General features: G+C 32.4%; 1 pseudogene; it reads right to left on the bottom strand.

Annotated features, from left to right (window-relative positions):
• Positions 1-18,432: 18,432 nt before the first annotated feature.
• Positions 18,433-18,550, bottom strand: LOC111730139 (annotated as a pseudogene).
• Between the last annotated feature and the right edge of the window lie 1,856 nt (positions 18,551-20,406).

Below are 20,406 nucleotides of genomic sequence, written 5' to 3'. Positions count from 1 at the left end.
TCATATCATATAAATGAGCATTTTACATGTTCTGAGGATTAGGATATGAACATCTTTGGGGGGGGCATCACTTAGTTATCACATATCTACATCTCCTTTTTTGAAAGAAAACTGTTTTTGAACTAAAACACATTCACACAGTGAACACGTTTTAGGTTTATAGGACAAGAATTTACACAACCCCAAAATACCAAGTTTCAAGAAATAGAACATTACCTGTACCCCTCCCCCACCATGTGTTGTCTTCCAGTTACTAACCACGTCCTCTGCCATAGCAAGTTGACTTCTCTATCTCGATATTTTCGATTAACTGCCTGCTTATAAACTTAGATGAAATAACAAAATTTGGACTCTGTATCTGGCTTCTTTTGCTGAGCATTATGTTTGTTTTATCCATGTTGTTATTTGTAGTTGTCCTTTATTCTCAATGCTGTACAGTATTTCATTGTATAATTATACCACAGTTTATTCATAGATGTTGATGGACACTTGGCTGCCATGAACTTTTGTGCATGCCTTTTGGTGAAAAATGTGTACTCATTTCTCATTTATCCTCAGTACATACTTAGAAGGGGAATCGTGGGACTGTTTAGTATGCCTATGTTCAGATTTAAAAAATATTGCCAAAGAGTTTTCCAAAGTGGTTGGTGCAATTAGCACTCTCACAAGTAGCAGTAAGAGGGTGCCAGTTGCACCATATCTTTGTCTATGCTTGGTATTATCTATATTTTTCATTTTAGTTCTTATGAGCGTGTATTGCTAATTTTAATTTGCATTTCACTGGAGAAAAATCAAGTTTAGCACTTTTGCAAATATGTATTGGTCATCTAGATATCCTCTTATATGAAATTTCCCTTCATATCTATCGGGTTGTCTTTTTCATATTGACAATGGACCTTATTTATATAGTCTAGTTATATGTCATTTTTTACTTATATTTGTCGGACATATGCTTTCATACTTTGCCGTAACGTTTCATTCTCTTGATCATGTCTCTTGATGAACCAGAGTTCCTAATTTTGATGTAGACCGGTTTGCCAATCTTTCCATTTATCATTAGCCTTTGTATCATCTTTAAAGAAATCTCTGCCTACCATAAGGTCATTATGTCTCTGCCTACCACATATGTCATATATCAAGTTGTTGTAAAATGCATGGTATGTTCTAGGCTGTTTCTTTAATTTCATCTACCTGTAATGCATCCATGTTCCAGTATTATCCTGTCTTAAATAGTATTGATTTATACCAGAATAAATGCCTATAGCTTGTTTATCTTCAATATTGTCTTGGCCTATTAGGCCCTTTTGTCTTCAACAGAAATTTTATATTTAACTAGTCTAGTTCTATGAAAAATCCTATGGGGATATTGATTCAAATTATTGAATTTATGGATTTTACTGCCCTTATTATTCCCAGAAGAGGAGGAGAAAATTCTGCTTCATAGAGTTGGAAGTAGAAATTTGCATGTGTAATGCAGTCTTACTCTTGTCTTTTCCTTGAGATTCAGCTACCTGCAGAAGGACACATTCTGTACTATGCATTAAGTTACAAGTCTCTCCCCAATGGGAAAGAGTACGTTAATCTGTTGAATTCTAGGGTCAAGGACTTAGCTTCTTGTTGCTGCCTTCCTAACCCATGGTTTCCAACAGCTTCATCAATAATAAATTCATATTTTGGTCTTTATCTACTTGATACTTATTTCTGTAATGGTAAAGGGCTTGGGTAGATTATTGGTGCTACTTATCGGATACTTAAAACCTCAACATGGAACTTTCCATTTATAATATAAAAGACTGTTTACTTCTTTTAATTTTCCAAGGAGACTCTAGACTCCTTAAAGTTATTACTTCAACTATCACACTATTAAACTGAGTTCTGTTCACCTTTGAGAAGCAATTTAATGTAATGATTATGAGCAAGGTTTTTTCTGGCGCTGCCATGTACTATCTGTATGACTATGTAAAAATTTTTTTTTGTAAAATGGAAATAATAGTGGAAGTATTGCAAACATTAAATGAAGCAATACACATTAAAATGACTTTGATTTTAATTTTAAAATGACTAATTTCTAGGAAATTCTCAATAAATGGTAGCCGTTATTATTGCTGTTATTTATTTTCTCAGCATTTAGAATTGTTTCAGGTACATAGTGGGCATTCAGTAAACACATAAATCTAATTTATTAAATTGAATTGAGATGACCAAGGTTTCATGGCTCCACTCTATGTTCCCAAACTCATTTGGCCTACAGGCTCTTCTTGGCTATATCTTGCTTACCTTTCACAGAGACCTAGATTTTATAGAGTTATATAACCTTTCAAGATTCCAATGCCCCATACACTTACTATTTACATTATTACAATGTTGCTATACCTGCAGTTTTATGGGAACATCTTAAGACTATTTAGGACGGAAAGTAAAGATATGTCACTGCGCCTTCAGATTTCTTAGCATAAAGGAGATTATTAGTAGTAGAGTGCCAAGATGTGTGCATTTGGGTTTTGCTTCATAACGTTAAACAGAATTTTAGGACTGGCAATGTTTGTGAGATGATTCAGTGCTGTCTGAAGGTCATAAAGATTAAATAACTGATTTGAGGTCTCACAGCTAGTCCAATTCCAAGACCAGAATCTCATCTAACACTCTTTTCCACTCTTTTGTTATTTTGGTAAGGAATGTTTTCTGCTACCTATAACTGAAAACCTGACTGATAGTGGCTTAAACAAGTCAGGATTTATTTTTCTTATACAACCAGCTTCCTGGAGGTAGGCAGTTGTTGGTTTTAGTTCAGTGGCTCAGAGATGGCACAGCTCTGGGCTGGCTTCCTTGAGATTTTGTTATATCAAAATATCCTCTTATGTGAAATTTCCCTTTCTGATGTGGTTACTTAATGGCTACAGTGGCTCCTAGTTTCATATCCCTGCCACTATCACGGACAGTAACTCTTCCCAAGCCACTGTGTTATCAGGACAAAACAAAGTCTTTCTTGGAAGTTTACTGGATTCCTCCGAGCCCATGAAAGCAAATTGTATAGCGAGAGGGAGGCAAGGAGAATGGGGAGAGTAATGCCTGTCGGGTTAGCACTACAGCAGTGCCAGTCACAAATGCGCTATCTCTGTTCACTATTGACTTTTATAGCACTTTAATACTATACAATCTAACATAAAAGTCATTCGTGTACTCACATCCTCTATTCTAGGGTTATTTCTTAAGTGTCTGCTACAATTAACAGTCTTAAAATGCAAAGAGGTTTATACCTCATCTTAACCCAATTTTTACATTTCAAGATATTAACTTTTTGTATTTTTATTATTTACTTCAAATGTAGGTAACTTTAACATATTTAATGATAAATGTATTTTTTTTAACAAGATGAGAACTCATTAACATTAATCAAAAATATGCTTTCTCATAAAGGACAGTTTGATAGTATGGTCATATTAAGGCATTTTTTTTCATCAATAGCACCCCAATAATTTTTAGTAAAAAAATAAATTCAATATACACTTAAAAATAAACACACCATTTTTAAAATTATTAAAGTATATCATGTCACATAATCAAAGTTGACTTTTTAAAGTTAGTATTAGTTGTGCTTTACTTTTTATAGATTTTAAATACTTAAATTTAAGTAAGCTTTAAATAATTCATGTTAATTTTTTTAGGGTGAAAACATGAATGTAAGTGAAAACACTATTTATTATCTTAAAATGAGATTCCATTCCAAAGCACTTTGACTTTAGTTAGGTTCATATTTCTTAGAAGAAAGCACAGTTATAGTTGTCTGTTTTACGTGCTATCTTGCATTCCAAGTAATGGAAGAGTTATAATCAAGTAAACAACAAAAATGTCCCATTTTATGTTAAAGTTACTTTATTAATTTGCCTTTGCAATAACACTTTTATTTTCCAAGATGACAAGGCATCTCAGAAAGAAAGAGAAAAATCTCCAGAAAATAAGCTTACAGACATAGAAATATGCGACTTAAATGACAAAGAATTCAGGATGGTACTTCTGAAAAAACTCAATGAGATCTGAAACAAATTATATCAACGATTTCAGGATTTGAAAAAACAACTAGATGAACAGAATGAGTTCTTTAGCAAGAAGATTGAAATCCTCAAAAAAGAACCGAATAGAACTTCTGGAGATAAAGAACAGACTGCAAGAGTTGAAAAATGAAATAACAAGCTTGGGAATAGAGTCGACCAAATGGAGGAAAGGACCAGTGATATCGAAGACAGAAATCTAGAAATAAATCAGAAGGAAGAAGAGAAAAACCGAAGAATGAAAAATAATGACAGAGAAATAGAAGAACTAGCTGATACCATCAGGAGAAGAAACATAAGAATAATTGGAATTCTTGAAGGAGAGGAAAAAGAACAAGGATTAGAAAGCATATGCAGACAAATAGTTGACAAGAATTTCTCAAATCTAAGGAATTAGCTAGAGCTTGGAATTCAAGAAGTCAATATTACATTCAATTATCTCAACCCAAAAAGGCCTTCACCAAGACACATTGTAGTAAAATGATCAAAAATCAATGACAAAGACAGAATTCTTAGGGCAGGCAGGGAAAAGAAGACAGTAACCTATACCAGAAAACCCATTAGATTATCGTTGGACTTCTCAGCACAAACCTTACAAGCCAGAAAAGAGTGGAATCAAATATTCAAATTATTAAATGAAAGAAACTACGAGCCAAGAATAACATAACCAGCTAAGCTCTCTTTTAGAGATGAAAGAGAAATAAAGACCTTTTCAGACACACAAAAATTGAGAGAATTCTCCACTACGAGGCCTGCAGTACAGGAAATACTGGAAAGGGATCAGCTCACCTAAAACAAAATGACAAAACAAAACAAAACAAAACATAATTAGGAGTAAGGTAACTAACAGAGTGATAGAAGCAGAGGAGTGAAATCCTAACTAGGAACAGGGCATTATAAGCTTAAAAATAAGAAGAGATTTGCTATAGCAAGATAGTAATGAACGTTCAGCATAAATAGGGACAAATTGAGACAACAATGACTGAAAAGGGGAAGATTCAAAGATCCAAATCGTAAAGGGGATTGGAGATAAGGCACAGGCAGAAGAAAAGGAAAGACTGTATATGTATAACTATCCTTTACATATTCACACGCCAAAGATTCGGAACTGAAGTATATAACATAAAACAAGAAGGACCAGAGGGAAAACCCACAAAACTCAACCAAAATAAAGAAAACAGAAACATAAGGACAAAGAAGCAATGGAAACACCGAGCTACCAGAAAGTGAAAGATAAAATGGCTATAAGAAGACCTCATATTTCAATAATCACCCTAAATGTAAATGGACTGAATTCACCAATAAAAAGGCACAGAGTTGCAGAATGGATCAAAAAACAAAACCCAACCATATGCCACCTCCAGGAGACACATCTCAGTTCCAAAGACAAATATAGACTCAAAGTGAAAGGGTGGAAAATGATATTTCAAGCAAATGGCATTCAGAGAAAAGCAGGAGTAGCGGTACTAACAAAAGATGAAATAGACTTCAAAATAAAAATGGTAAAGAAAGATACTGAGGGACACTTCATAATGATAAAGGGAATCATGCACCAAGAAGACACAACACTTATTAATATCTATGTTCCCAATCATGGAGCCCCAAAATATGGAAAGCAATTACTAACAGAACTAAAGGGAGAAACAGACCAAAACACGATCATAGTAGGGGACCTAAATATCCCACTGTCAGATATGGACAGATGAACCAAACAGAAAATCAATAAAGAAATAACACCCTTAAATGATACATTAGACTAACTGGACATAATTGACATTTACAGAGCCTTTCATCCCCAAACAGCTGCTTATACATTCTTCTCTAGTGCACATGAAACATTCTCAAGGACTGACCACATATTGGAATACAGAGATAGCCTCAACAAATATAAGAGAGTTGAAATCATACCAACCATATTCTCTGATCATAATGCTTTGAAACTAGAGATCAACTGTAAAAAGAAAGTAGGAAGCACCACAAATACATGGAGATTAAATAACATGTTACTGAAGAATAACTGGGTCAGGGAAGAAATAAAAAGAGAGGTTAAGAGATACATAGAAGCGAATGATAATGATAGTACAACATTTCAAAACTTTTGGGACACGGCAAAGCAGTCATAACAAGAAAGTTTATATCATTACAAGCCTACCTCTAAAAACAAGAACAAGCCCAAATAAACAACCTAATGCTTCATCTTAAAAAACTGGAAAAGGAAGAACAAATGAAGCCTAAAGTCAGCAGAAGGAAAGAAATAATCAAAATTAGAGCAGAAATAAATGAAATTAAAAACAAAATAACAACAACAAAAATAAATGCAACAAAGAGCTGGTTCTTTGAAAAGGTTAATAAAATTGACAACCCCCTGGCTAGACTCACTAAAGAAAAAAGAGGACACAACCAAAATCAGGGATGAAAGAGGGAAAATTATGACAGACACTGAAGAAATACAAAGAATCATACAAGAATACCATGAAAAAATATATAACATCAACTTTAATAACCTAGAATAAATTGGACCAGTACTTAGAAAAATACAAACTTCCTAGATTGAATCAAGAAGATCTAGAAAATCTATATAGACCGATCAGCAGTATGGAAATTGAAACAATCATCAAAAACCTACCAAAAAGTAAAAGTCCAGGACCAGATGGCTTCACCAGTGAATTCTACCAAACATTCAAAGAAGATCTAATACCTATTCTCCTCAAACTCTTCTAAAAAATTGAAGAGGAGGCAATACTTCCCAACTCATTTTATGAGGCCTATATCACCCTGATACCAAAACCTGGTAAAGATAACACAAAAAAAGAAAACTACAGACCAATATCTCTCATGAACACAGATGCGAAAATCCTAAATAAGATACTAGTGAATCGAATATAGCAACATATTAAAAAGATTATACCCCATGATTAAGTGGGCTTCATCCCAGAGGCACAGAGATGATTCAACATACACAAATCGATTAATGTGATACACCACATAAACAAATTAAAACATAAGAATCATACGATCATATTAATAGATGCAGAAAAAGCCTTCGACATGATATAGCATCCATTTATGATCAAAACATTTAACAAAATAGGTATAGAAGGAAAATATCTTAATATAATGAAGGCCATATGTGACAAGCCCTCAGCCAACATTATACTTAATGGTGAAAAACTAAAAACCTTCCCTCTAAGATCAGGAACAAGGTAAGACTGTCCACTATTGCTAGTGTTATTCAATGTAACATTGGAGGTTCTAGCTAGTGCAATCAGGCAAGAGAAAGATATAAAGGGCATCCAAATAGGAAACGAAGAAGTCAAACTGTCACTTTTGCGGATGACATGATTCTCTATATAGAAAACCCTAAAGTCTCCACAAGAACACTACTAGAAACAATAAGCAAATACAGTAAAGTCTCTGGATACAAAGTCAATGTTCAAAAATCCATAGCGTTCCTACACTCTAATAACGAAGTGTCAGAAAATGAAGTGAAAAAATAATTCCTTTTGCAATTGCAACAAAAAGAATAAAATACCTAGGAATAAATTAAAGAAACATGTGAAGGACCTATATAATGAAAAGTATAAGACCCTGTTAAAAGAAATTGAAGAATATACAAAGAAATGGAAAGATATTCCATGTTCTTGGATTGGAAGAATCAACATAGTTAAAATGACCTTATTACCTAAAGCATTATACAGATTTAATGCAACTCCCATTAAAATCCTATTGGCATTTTTTAAAGAAATGGAACAAAAAAATCATCAGATTTGTATGGAAGCACAAAAGACCCCAAATTTCCAAACCCATCCTGAGAAACAAGAATGAGTCTAGAGGCATCACTCTGCCTGACTTCAATTTATACTAAAAAATGACAGTAATCAAAACGGCATGGTATTGGCAGCAAAACAGACACATGGACCAGTGGAACAGAATCAAGAGTCCAGAAGTAAACCCATATTCATACGGGCATATAATTTTTGACAAAGAAGCCAAAAACATACAGTGGAGAAAGGAAAGCCTCTTCAATAAATGGTGCTGGGACAACTGGAAAGCCACCTACAAAAGAATGAAACTAGACTGCTGCCTATCATCACACACCAAAATGAACTCGAAATGGATTAAGGACCTGAAAATAAGACCTGAAACAATAAAATGCATAGAAGAAAACATAGGAACTAAACTCAAGAACCTTGGACTTAAAGAGGATTTTATGAATTTGACCTCAAAGGCAAGGGAAGTAAAAACATAAATCATCAGCCAAAAGTGGGACTTGATTTAACACTAAGCACTCCTCTAACTTTGAGAGTTTCTTTAAGTCAAGAGTAGGAAAGAGATTAGATTTTTCACATTCAAGAATGCAAAATAGAATATATTTTTATCACTGTGAACATGTCTGTTGCAGAACTGATTCTGTGGAACATGAGGATGATGTAGCCATTTATGAATGCATTGATGTGCTGATCTTCAAGCTGTTCAAGGTATGTATCATGTTTGTATACTGTCAAGTATTTTTAATTTTCAACTATTTTCTTTGTAAGCAGTAAAGTAGTTTTTCCAGAAATTTCTTAGTTTTATAGTATTTGATTAATGTTCTCCATTTGCTTTTCTTTTAATAGGTTTATGTAAATATAATGGTCCTTTCTAACTGAATAGTAATATGTGAATTATGAATTAATTATAGAAAGGACTAGATAATATGGGTTTATTCATGAACTGAATAAAATGTAGCTGATTTTGTAATATAATACTTGTCTTATGCGTTAAATGATTTGCTAAAGAGATTTGTGGCAGCCCTAGTGTAAAATAAAAGATGTTAGACTGGGAGCCAGATTCACATTTGGACTCTGTCATTCAGTAGACATATGACTTTGTGTAAATCTCTTACACATTTTTCATTTCTAAAATGGGGAAAATTACCTGTTTTATTAACCTTCCAGAGTTGTTGTATGTAATAAGTTAAATATACGTAGGCTTTGGCGATTAAAATGTGCTATAGATTTTATTTCTACAGTCCAATCATGTAACTACTACAGTATACTTGGCTCCAATAATCAATTCCTTTGTTGAATTTCATAGTCTAGAAGGGAGAAAGGCATAAACAAGTAGCCACAGAAAATCAACCTATAATTTATGAATTTTGATAAATCCTGATTTGTCATTTAAAGATGATCGGGGGTAAGAAAGCTGAAAGATGTCCTGAACTGGTGTTTGAACTCTCAAATATTCTTGATGCCTTGTTAGTAAATCCTTTATTCTATCATGGTCAATACAATATTTGTCACTATTGTATCTAGTGACATTTCTTTCTCCAATGTGTTGTATTTAGTAACTACTTTAGTAAATTTCCTATATATTCCTAAGACGGCACAAACTGCATCATGTGAAATTGCTGACTCACAAAGAGAATGCCAGGGTCCTGAGACTGTAACCTCTTATGAATTCCTGGAAAAAAGGGTTACTTTAAATGTATAAGTATAGGATAGCACTCCAAAGCCTTAATGCTATTTAATATATGTTATAATTTGAAGACTGCAAACTATTTTAGAAAGTTTGAAGTGGTAATTTTTCAGGGACTTGCCTGGTATCAATTTTGTAATTCAGTTGGTAACAATAAAGACGGAGGAAAGACATGAAAAATGTGGGATTTTAGTTCGAGAGGATGCCTAGAAAATCAGAGAATATAATTCTATAAAAATTCATTTTTATGTGGCCTGTAGGATTTCAGTTAATCTGATTTAAGGAACTTATATGCTTTTGGATGAATGTTGAGTCCGAAGAAGTAATGGAGTAATTACATTAAAAATCAGAGACTATTTGAATTTTTAATGAGAATATTTATTTAAAAATTTATGGAGACAATATAACAATAAACAAAGTATACTATATATGTCAGTTTATTTTTAGGCAGTTCAAACTACTGGTTAAGGAATAATTAATTATGAATTCAAATTTTGACAATGTAATAATAGTTAAACGAATAGTGATACTTTGCTAAAAAGATAATGACTCCATATACGTGATACCAAATAGCATTGTGCTGGTTAATTTTGTGTGTTGATGTAGCTAGACTATGGTGGCTAGTGTTAGGTCAAACCCTAGTCTAGATATTGCTGTAATAGTGTCATTAACATTTATAATCAATTGACTTAAGTAAAGAAGGTTATCCTCCCTAATGCGGTGGGCCACATCAGTTGAAGGCCTTAAGAACAAAGACAAAGATTTCCTGAAGGATTACTGCATTCAGACTGAAAAATGCAAAATCTGTCTTATTTTACAGGCTTTAGACTCAAGACTAAAACAGCAACTCTTACTTGAATCTCCATCCTGCCAGCTTAACTTATAGATTTTAGACTTGTGGTCACCACATTGTGTAAGCCATTTCTTAAAAATTTCTCCCCTTTCTCTCCCTTTCTCTTTCTATCTCTCTTTCAATCACCCCCCTGTTGGTTCCGTTTTCTGGAGAACCCTAATAAGAACAAATTTGAAATACAAAATCACTTGGCTTCTTTATTGAGACTAGCATAAATCACCCAGCAGTGTGGAAATTCCCAAGTATTTGGCAGTATGTACAAAATAACTCAGTCATGTTAAAAATACATTAAAAAATCATGCTGAGTGAAATAAGCCATACAGAAAAAGTTAAAAATCACATGATATCACTTGTACGTGGGATACAAACCTAAAAGCAACAAATGAACAGGATAAACAAACAGAGCCTCATGGACATGGGCAATAGACTAGTGCTTACCAGAGGGTAAGAGGGGTTGGGGGAGGGGGAAGGTAGATGGGGTAAAAGGGGTCAAATATGTGGTGACAGAAAGAAATCTAACTATAAGAGATGAACACACAATGTAAATATATATATGCCTTACTGTTAAAGTATACAGCTGAAACTTATTGGAATTCATTAACCAATGTCACCATAAAAAATTAATTATTAAAAAAAAAAAGAAAACCAAAAAAAATACATTAAATTTTTTTTTTTTTAGTATTTATAGCTTAGGGAAATTAGTGGTTACCATATTTGAGAAGAAAAAGGTCTAGATAATTTAGTTCACAGGAGTCAATAATTCAACATAAATTTTAAACAGAATTAATTGAATAATCTGTGTGTGTGTTTGGGTGTGTGTTCAGACAAGAGAATTGCCAGAATTGAGCAATTCTTTGGTTTGTAGAGATGTTGTTAACTATATTATAGGTACTTTTTAAAATAGAGTTTTAAAATATTTTATTTTATCTGTTACTTTATACAGAGCACATTTTGAAACAAAACCTTTTAAAAGGCTATAATTTTAATTTTCGGAGCATACATTTTACTTTTCAAAGTTTTAAAATTTAATTGATTTTCTTCTTTGAGTTTAATCTGTTCTTATCCATTTTCCCCAATTTTGATTATGTCAATAATATAACATTATGTGCTATCTAAAATTTACCTTAATGTTATTCTGTTTCCAAATATTCTTGGTGGTATTCTTAAAGGGGACTACTGGCATATAAAGAAAATATATAATATCTGAAATATTTAGTTCTTTAGATCTACTGTAACTGAAATGTCAATTTAAAATATTAGCAAATGGGACTCTTTTGATACTTGTAAAATTGTAATTTAAAAAACTAAACTTAAACATTTTTAATGCTACCCTTCTTCTATACTGCAACACATCTTTTGAATTAAAAACATGTTAAATTTAGATAACAGACAAGAATGTAGAAGTTTTAATAATGAAAGTGATGAGTTATATTTAGCCATACATTTCCTTTATTGTTATCTTTAAGAATTTCTCTCGTACACAAATGAAAATTAAAACATTGTTAGCAGAACATAAATTAGGCACAATAGATTACATGCTTTCGGCTGAGGTGCTTTCCCCTGTGGAGTCCAGTTTGGATATTCTGTCAATAAAACACAACACTTAAAGCTCAATTAGTTTCAAGGGGAGGAAGTTATTGAATCAAAGCTGAAATATTTTTATACGTACTTTCAGGTTTATCAAGTTCTTTGTTTCCTAAAATAGAAAAAATAATATTATAAAATTAAAAGCATTCACTTGCTTTTAGAATAAAGTAATCAATTTAGGAAACTTAGTTTGGCATTTTAGCTTAAGAAAATGAAAGCTTCCTCCACAAATCCCACAGCACTTAAATATCTGTATGATGCCATCAATGTCATGTCTGCAAATATTTCTAGAATGCCTGTTATGTAGAAGGCACTCAATCCAAACATAGACAAAACTATATACAGTAGTTAATTTTATTTTTGGTGCTCTGCCATGACCATGTAAAGTCCCTGAAAGAACCTAATTCCTTCATGCTGTTTTGGGTACCCAGAGCCTTCCAAATTTTGCTCTATGTGTTTCTCCCCATCAAATTCTCTGCCCTGCCCCCCATATTTACCATTCTAGAAAACAGGTTTCTGCAATTTGTTAGGAATTAATTTATGTCCTTTAAAATTTTATTTATTTATTTTTCAGTGTCTATGTATTGAGCAAGGTTCTAGCCCTTTGGATATAATTGTTATCAGAAAAAAAGAAAGTTCTTTAGAGAAAAGTAAGGGGAGAAAATCTCTCCTCAATTTTAAAATGGAATAAATAAGTAAAAATTAATAAAAAGTATCATCTCAGAGAGCGATTGCGCTATGAAAAAAATAAACTGGGTCAAAGATAGAAAATAACAAGGAACTTAACTATAACAAAAACTAAAATATTTTGAAAACTTACTTTATTTTGACTTCAAATCACTGTGTCATACTTAATCCTCTTAATCACCTCGTGAGTTAAGACATTTGACTCCAAGGCCTGTACATCTAACTATTTATTATGCTACATCTCCTGTTTCTCAAATAAGAAATCAACAAAGCTAAAAGTTGGCTTTCTAGAGAAACTGGTCAACAGAAATGAGAAAGGCCAAATCAAAAGTCATAGGAATTAAATAAATGGAATACAACAGCAAAGAAATAAAAATATAAGAATTTCATTGAAACTTGGACAAAATAGAAATTTGCTAATTTCCTCTTCAAAACCTGTGTATCACATAATATGTAAAGAAATAAAATCAGTAATTTAAAATCTACCAATACACACACACACACACACACACACACACACACACACGAACAAAGTCATTTTGCAGAAAACTTTTCTCCAACGTTCAAACAATAACAATTGAAATGTTACACAAACTGTTAAAAGAATAATGTTACACAAAATGTTAAAAGAATAATGTTCCCAACTTTCAGCTTTTTTTACTGAGGCTACTACAACCTTGAAGTCAAAGTCGTATGAGCAGAAATGCAGAAGGAGAATTACGGGCCAATGATAATTCTAAAATTAATGCAAAAATTTTAAGTAAAATGCCAACAAGAATCTAGCCATTTGTAAAATAAACCTAATGGCCACGTTGGATATATCAAAGGACTGGAGTGATAGTTTAAAACTTGATTACCTGGTCATCGCTTAACTCCCAATATCTATATGAAAGTATAAATCTCACTGGTTATGTTGTATACATTGAATATGTACAGCTTTTTTGTATGTTAATCATACCTTGATAAAGGTGTTTAAAAATAAAAAGGGAAACAATAAATAAACAAAATGGAACAGAAAATAGGATATGATGAAGATTTAAAAAATTAAAGAACCGCCATATCCCTATCTCTTTACAATAATTTTCAAATGTTAGTGAAATGGACCAATTTCAGAAAAATTTGTATTTGCTCAAAGAAGAATTTAAAACACAAGTAAATTAAAAAAATTAAAGTTACAAGTATTACTTTCAAAACAATTTCCATAGAAGAAAAAATAAAAGAAAGAAAGAAATCCTTGGATGTAGTTTACAATGTTAAGACATTAGGGCAAAAAAAAATTGGAATCATTTCAAGAGATGCAGAAAAATAATCTAGTAAAATTGAACATTCATTTAAGATAAAAGCTCATAGCAAAGCAAGGGAAAGAGAAAACTTAATAACTTGGCAATAAGGACTAATTAAAAATAATCTAAAGCAAATGTGGGTGATGGTGAAACATTGTCCTTAAAATCAGGAACAAGAGAATGGTGTCTACAATTACAGCTTATGTTCAATGTTGCACTGGAGGATTTGCTGACCATTATTAGTGAAATAAATAACTGATAGAAAAATTAGAAGAACAAAACTTGCAATTTTTACAGATAACATAATTGTTATAGAAAATCCTAGAGAATCAACAAACTATTAGCAATAATAAGAGAATTATGTAAGATTTCTGGATAATAGATGAATATGAAAATAATTTATTTCTATAAATCAGCAAAAATCAGTTAGGAAATATAACTTAGAGCAACAAATACATGTTCCTAAGGAATCTAACTTGATGGTGCAAGAACTTTACTGAGAAAATTTCAAAACTTAAATGAAAGTTGTTTAAAAAGACCTAAATATAGTTAATGCTGTAAAGATGTTAATTCTTCTTAAATTTACCTATAAATTCAATGTGATTCCAACCAAAATTTCCAGGCTTTCTGTGGAGGTAATAGGGTTATCCTAATATAAATTTGCAAGAGCAAAGGGCCATGAATAGCCCAATAATTTCTGAATAATTTGGAAAAGGAGCAAGCTGGGAGAACACCTCCTGCAAGGTATTAAAGTTTATTGTAGCCTTTGTAGCTTGTGTAATGCTGTCTTGGAGACCCAATGTCAATACCTGCTTAAGTGTCTGGAATGGAGTAGTTTATAACAGACATAAGCTGTCACCAAACACAGCTAGAGAATCCAAATAAAATACAACAAAATAATGTTTTGAGCATCAGAGACACGCTAAAGCAACAAAGACTGGAGGGTGAAGATTTCAGAGCAGGAGATCTGTAGGGGTGGGCTGATGTTATTATGAAAGTTGCTCCTTCATTGGGTTCATTTTTTTGATTCTGGGCCCAGGTCTATGGCTGAAACTCTAGGCTTGTCCTTGGTTGATTTGGGGCAACAGAGAATCCAGTAGAGCTTGTATTGGCCCTGCAAGGCTAGAGAGATAAAATTGGAGAATTGAGAAGCTCAAGATTCAGGTAAGAGGTAGAGGTGAAGAAATGAACCCAAGAGACGCATATTTTGTACTCAAGCTATTTGTTTAATTTTGAGGCTGGGAGGGGCAGGAGGCTAAAAACCTAGGCTGAAGGCCTCTGGAAATCAAAGCAGATTTTTTTTTTTTTAAAGTAATTTCAGCATGCTAAAGCAATAGATTTAGAGTTCAGGATCCACCAGGGAAAGGAAACAGTGAATATACCAGCCTCTCAGTGGAAAGCTCTAGAAGTCTACACCTTTGGAACAAGGGAAAACAGAGGTGGACTAAGCTTTATATAAATTCTAACCCAGCCTTGACTAAGTCATGTCTGGATTAAGATGAACAATCCCGGGTCCATCTGTTCAGCGAAGGAAAAGACAGAATTCTCTACGTTGTGGTTTTACACATGTTGTTAGGTGTTTAATATAAACTTATTAGTCATACCAAATGTTTCCACAATCTACTGCTGTGAAACAAATTTCCAAACCTTAATAGCTTAAAACAGTAACAATTTATTTCTCAGAATTATTTGGGTTGGCCAGCTCTAATAGGCAATTCCCCTGCTATATGTAGTGTCATCAGGGTTCAGTGACACGGCTACATTTCACTGGAGCTCGTTTGGGGTTGAAACAGGAAGTTGACCTCTCCTCTTCTAGGGCCTTTCTCGATGTGACCTCCCCAGCAGGAGAGCGTGGATGTCTTGATATGCTGGAGAGGTGCCAAGGGAGTAAAAGCTAAAGTTGCCAGGTCTCTTAAAGAGTAGGCCTGGATCTGGCACATATTAAGTCCTTATTCAAGGAGAGGAGAAATAAGTTCTACTTCTTGATGGGAGGAGTGGCATGTATGTAAAGGAGGGGAAGAATTATTGCCATCTTTAATGACAATGTACCATACAAAGAAACAGCATATTACCAAAACTCAGAGAAAACAAAAACCATCGTGAGAGTATAAACAGACCCACAGGTGATTCTGATGCTGGAATTTTTAGAAAGAAGTGTGTCAAAGGGAGGATAATAAAAAAATACGGTAAGAGACAGAGGCGAGTGCCAGATCATGCTTGGGTTTGTCGGCCACATTGTATAGAGTTAGATTTTTTTTTTTTTTAATTGCAGTAAGAAGCCATTGAGTAATTTTAAGAAAAGAAGTGATTTGATCTGATTTTCTTTGTGTAAACCAGTTTAGGGTAGAGTAGGAAGAGAAGTGGTAAACTGTTCTAGTTCAAGAGAGAAATGACAGTAGCTTGGATACTGGACAGGAAAAGGAAGTGAAGAAAAAAGTGTTATCTTTATATCTCCTTGACTAGAAAAATTTAGTTTCCAAAGGGAAGATAATGCAGTAAGTTTATATTTTAAGTCACTGTGAATGAAATCTGAACTTAGAGGGACTATACTTCTAATTCATTCTTTAATTGAAGTATAACATGAATATAGAAACATACATACCTCATAAATGGAAAGTTTGATGAATTATTGCAGGGTGAACACACCTAGATAAACCTTCTGGTATCCTGTTCTAATTATTAACTTCTCTTCCCCTCCAAAGATAACTATTATCCTGACTCCAAATGTAAATTAGTTTTGCCTGAACATGAACTTTCTAGAAATGGAGTCATTTAATATGCATTTTTTTGTGTGTCTGTCTTGTTTTGTGGCATCACATCTTTCTAAAATTTTTAGTTTTGAAATTTCATTTCACTCTGTCATCTATCAAGAATTAATACTTTTTTATTCTAAAAAAGTATCTTTGTTCTAAGAACTTAAAATCTGACGATGGAAGAGAAACATTAGTTTTAAATCACAATTAATTTGGACATTGATTAATATGTTACTTCTGAATGAGCCATTATTTTAATAATAACTAATAAAAGGAGGCAAATGGAAGCAAATACAAATAAGAAACATTTTAAGTAATAGTTATTTGGATAGCAGCACATACATATTGTGTAGCAACACAATTATACTTCACTCCTTTCTGTCTTTTAGCCTTGAGAGAGAAAATCAGTGAATAAGGGAGAGATCATCTGAGTTTAAATATGATAATTTATGACAAATGATTTATATGATCATATAGAAGAAATCAAATCTTGTTCATAAATTCCCTCTAAACTTGTGGAACCAAATTTTAAAATATAATGAATTTATGGAAATGTTGCTGTCCAAATAAAATATCACAATTATTTTTTTCCTTTTTGCTTACGGCAGAGCTTATTTACGCAAGTTTCTTTTTCTTCACACAAAGAGCAGGATTCTCCTTGAGTGTAAGGGGGCATATTTGGAAAATTTCCCCTATAAAAAAAGAGAAACATTGATTAGCCAAATTGCTATTAATTTCTCTTAATTTTGTGTATCCATTTATGCAAGTCATGAGTGTTGAAAGGAAAAGTAACTTTTGTCCCAATTTTATGCTCATTTCTTTCGTAAAAAGGAAGTATTAAAACTTCTTTATAGGATATCGCTAATACATGTGGCAGTTATATTCTTGATTTTTTATAGAAGACAGATTAGATGTGAACCCAGTGTAATTATGTATGTGTCAGTCACAAACTTTTTTGTTGTAAAACACTGGGATTATCACTTGATTTTGTAAGTGGAATAAGCCAAATTTAAATTGCAAATGCTTTTGCATTTTAAAACCATATGCTTTATGGTTTAATGTAAAATTATAGTACCGTAGTCTTTACTTAGTTCTTTGACGATATACCAAAAAATGGTACCATTTAATTAACTATTTGGCAGCTATTGTGCCTGCTTTTCAATAATATAAGCTGATACATTTTTACAAACCTCTTTTTTCCCCCAGCTCTGTGTTTGTGCTTTTTCTAATATTGAATTATGAGAGTTCTTCCTCTACTCTCGATATAAATTCTTTATCTGACATTTTGCAAAGGCTTTCTTCTAGTCTGTAGCTTGTCTTTTCATTCTTATACCAGTGTCTTTGAATAGCAGTAATTTTTAATTTTTAATAAAATCCAAATTTACCAATTTGTTCTTTTATGGATTATGCTTTTGGTGTGGTAGCTAAAAATTTTTGGCTATCTTAAGGTCGCAGTGGTTTCATCCATGTTTTCTTCTAAAAGTTTTATAGTTTAGGTTTTACATGTAGCTCTTAAAATCATTTTGTGTTAATTTTTATATGTCTTATGTGTATAGATCCAATTTTTCTTTTGTTGTTATAAATGATGACAAATTGTTCCAGCACCTTTTGTTGAAAAATCTTTTGCTACTGCATTGCCTTTGTGCATTTATGAAAAATTAGTTGAACGTATGTGGTCTACCATGTGTGGGTTTATTTCTTGACTCTTATTATGTTCCCCTGATCTAAGTGTCTAATTTTATGTCAATATTATTATTTTTTTACACCTAAAGCACCTTGTCTTCCTAGGTGGTCTCCCATCAAGTACTAACCAGGCCCGACCCTGCTTAGCTTCCGAGATCAGATGGGATAGGGCTTGTTCAGGAAAGCATGGCCGTAGACACTGTAATAATTCTTGAAAACAATAGTGTCAGCCCTTCAAATTTGGTCTTTTTCTTATTTGTTTTCACTCTTCTAAGTCCTTTGCATTTCCATATGAGTTTAAGATTAATATGTCAATTTTTACAATAAAAGCTTGTCAGTATTTTTATTAGGATTGTATTGAATCCATAGGTTAGTTTATTAAAAATTACATCTTAACAATATTGGGTCTTTTACTGAATTAATAAGGTATATATCTCTAATTATTTGTGTCTGTGTTAATTCCTTTCACTAATGTTATGTACTTTTCAGTGGACAGGTATTTCATGTCTTCTGCTCGATTTATCCAAGATAATTCATAGTTTTCGATGCTGTTCTAAATAGTATTGTCATTTTAATTCAATTTATGATTGTTCATTGCTAGTATATGGACATGTAATTGAATTTTGTATTTTGATTTTGTATCCTGAAAAATAGCTAAACCTACTTCTTAGTTGTATAAGGGTTTTCATAGATTCCATTGTGTTTTCTCTATAGACTTGTAGACCAGCAGTCAACAAAGTATGGCCTACAGGCCAAATTGACTTCTGGTCTTTTTTTATTCAGTCTGTGAGCTAAGGATTGTTTTTAAAAAATATTTCTATGGAGTAATTTAAAACAATACAAAAACAGAAAGATGAATATGTAACAATGTATGTGTTATGGAAAATCTAATATATTCACTATCTGTACTTTAAAGAAAAAGTACTGTTTGGTACTTTGCAGAAAAAACTTTTACCATTAGATATAATGTTACATATAGGTTTTTCATAGATGCCTTTTATTAGGTTTAAGAAGTTTGTTTCTTTATCCAGTTGGTGGAGAACTTTTTTAAGAAATGAGTGTCTTTTTCTCAATTGAGATGATCATATGATCTTTATTTTTAGGTTAATTAATATGAACTATTACATGGATTGATTTTAGAATGCTAAATCAGCCTTACATTCCTGGAATAAACTTCTTTTGGACAGAGTGTACTAAGCCTTTACTATATTGTTAGATACAATGGCTAAATTTTGATTAAAATTTTTGTACATCTGTTCATAAGAGATATTGCTCTGTAGTTATCTTTTTATTTTATTTCTTCTTTGTTATTTGTATCTTTCAGGAATTTTCCATTTCATCCAAATAGGCTCTTCATTAATGAATCCCATTAGCATTATCCCTGGTAATATTTGTTTTTCTCTGAAATCCACATTATCTGATATTAATATAGACATTGCAGGTTTATTTTGGCTAATGGTAGCATTGTAAACCTTTTTCTATTCCTTTTCTTTTAATTTGTTTGTGTCTTTATATTTAAAGTATGTTCTGTAAGCAGCTTATAACTGGTTCTCAATTTCTTATTCAGTCTCATAATCACTGCTTTTTCATATGGGTGTTTGTACCATTTATAGTTGATATGCTTATTGACAAATGTAGGGATGAGGCTATAATCTTCTTATTTATTCTACTTCTTTCATCTGTCCTTTGTTTCTCTTCCTTTGATGTAATGACAAGTTATGCATTTGTCATTCTGGTTTCTGCTTCTGAGAAGGAGTGGAAGAAAATACAGACAGAGATATACACGTCTGTACTTCTCCATAACAATTTTGGCATAGCTCAGCTTCTTTTTTTACTAACCCTGTATATTTATTCTTTGTTCTTTTTAAAAATTTTTTTGTGAATTTTATTCAATTTTTTTATTTTTTAAAAAGTTGGATTATTAATGGATTTTATCTTTTTTCTTGTACAGATCCATTGTGATCAAAGTTCAAATTTCATTTTTGGAGCCTCCCATTAACTTATGTTGTATTGCTATTTAGATGTGCAATTATTATCAAGGCAATTAAAAATAA

This window comes from Pteropus vampyrus, unplaced genomic scaffold, assembly GCF_000151845.1.
Source record: "Pteropus vampyrus isolate Shadow unplaced genomic scaffold, Pvam_2.0 Scaffold9, whole genome shotgun sequence".
Taxonomy (NCBI): domain Eukaryota; kingdom Metazoa; phylum Chordata; class Mammalia; order Chiroptera; family Pteropodidae; genus Pteropus; species Pteropus vampyrus.
This window is presented reverse-complemented; position numbering and strand designations above follow the sequence as displayed.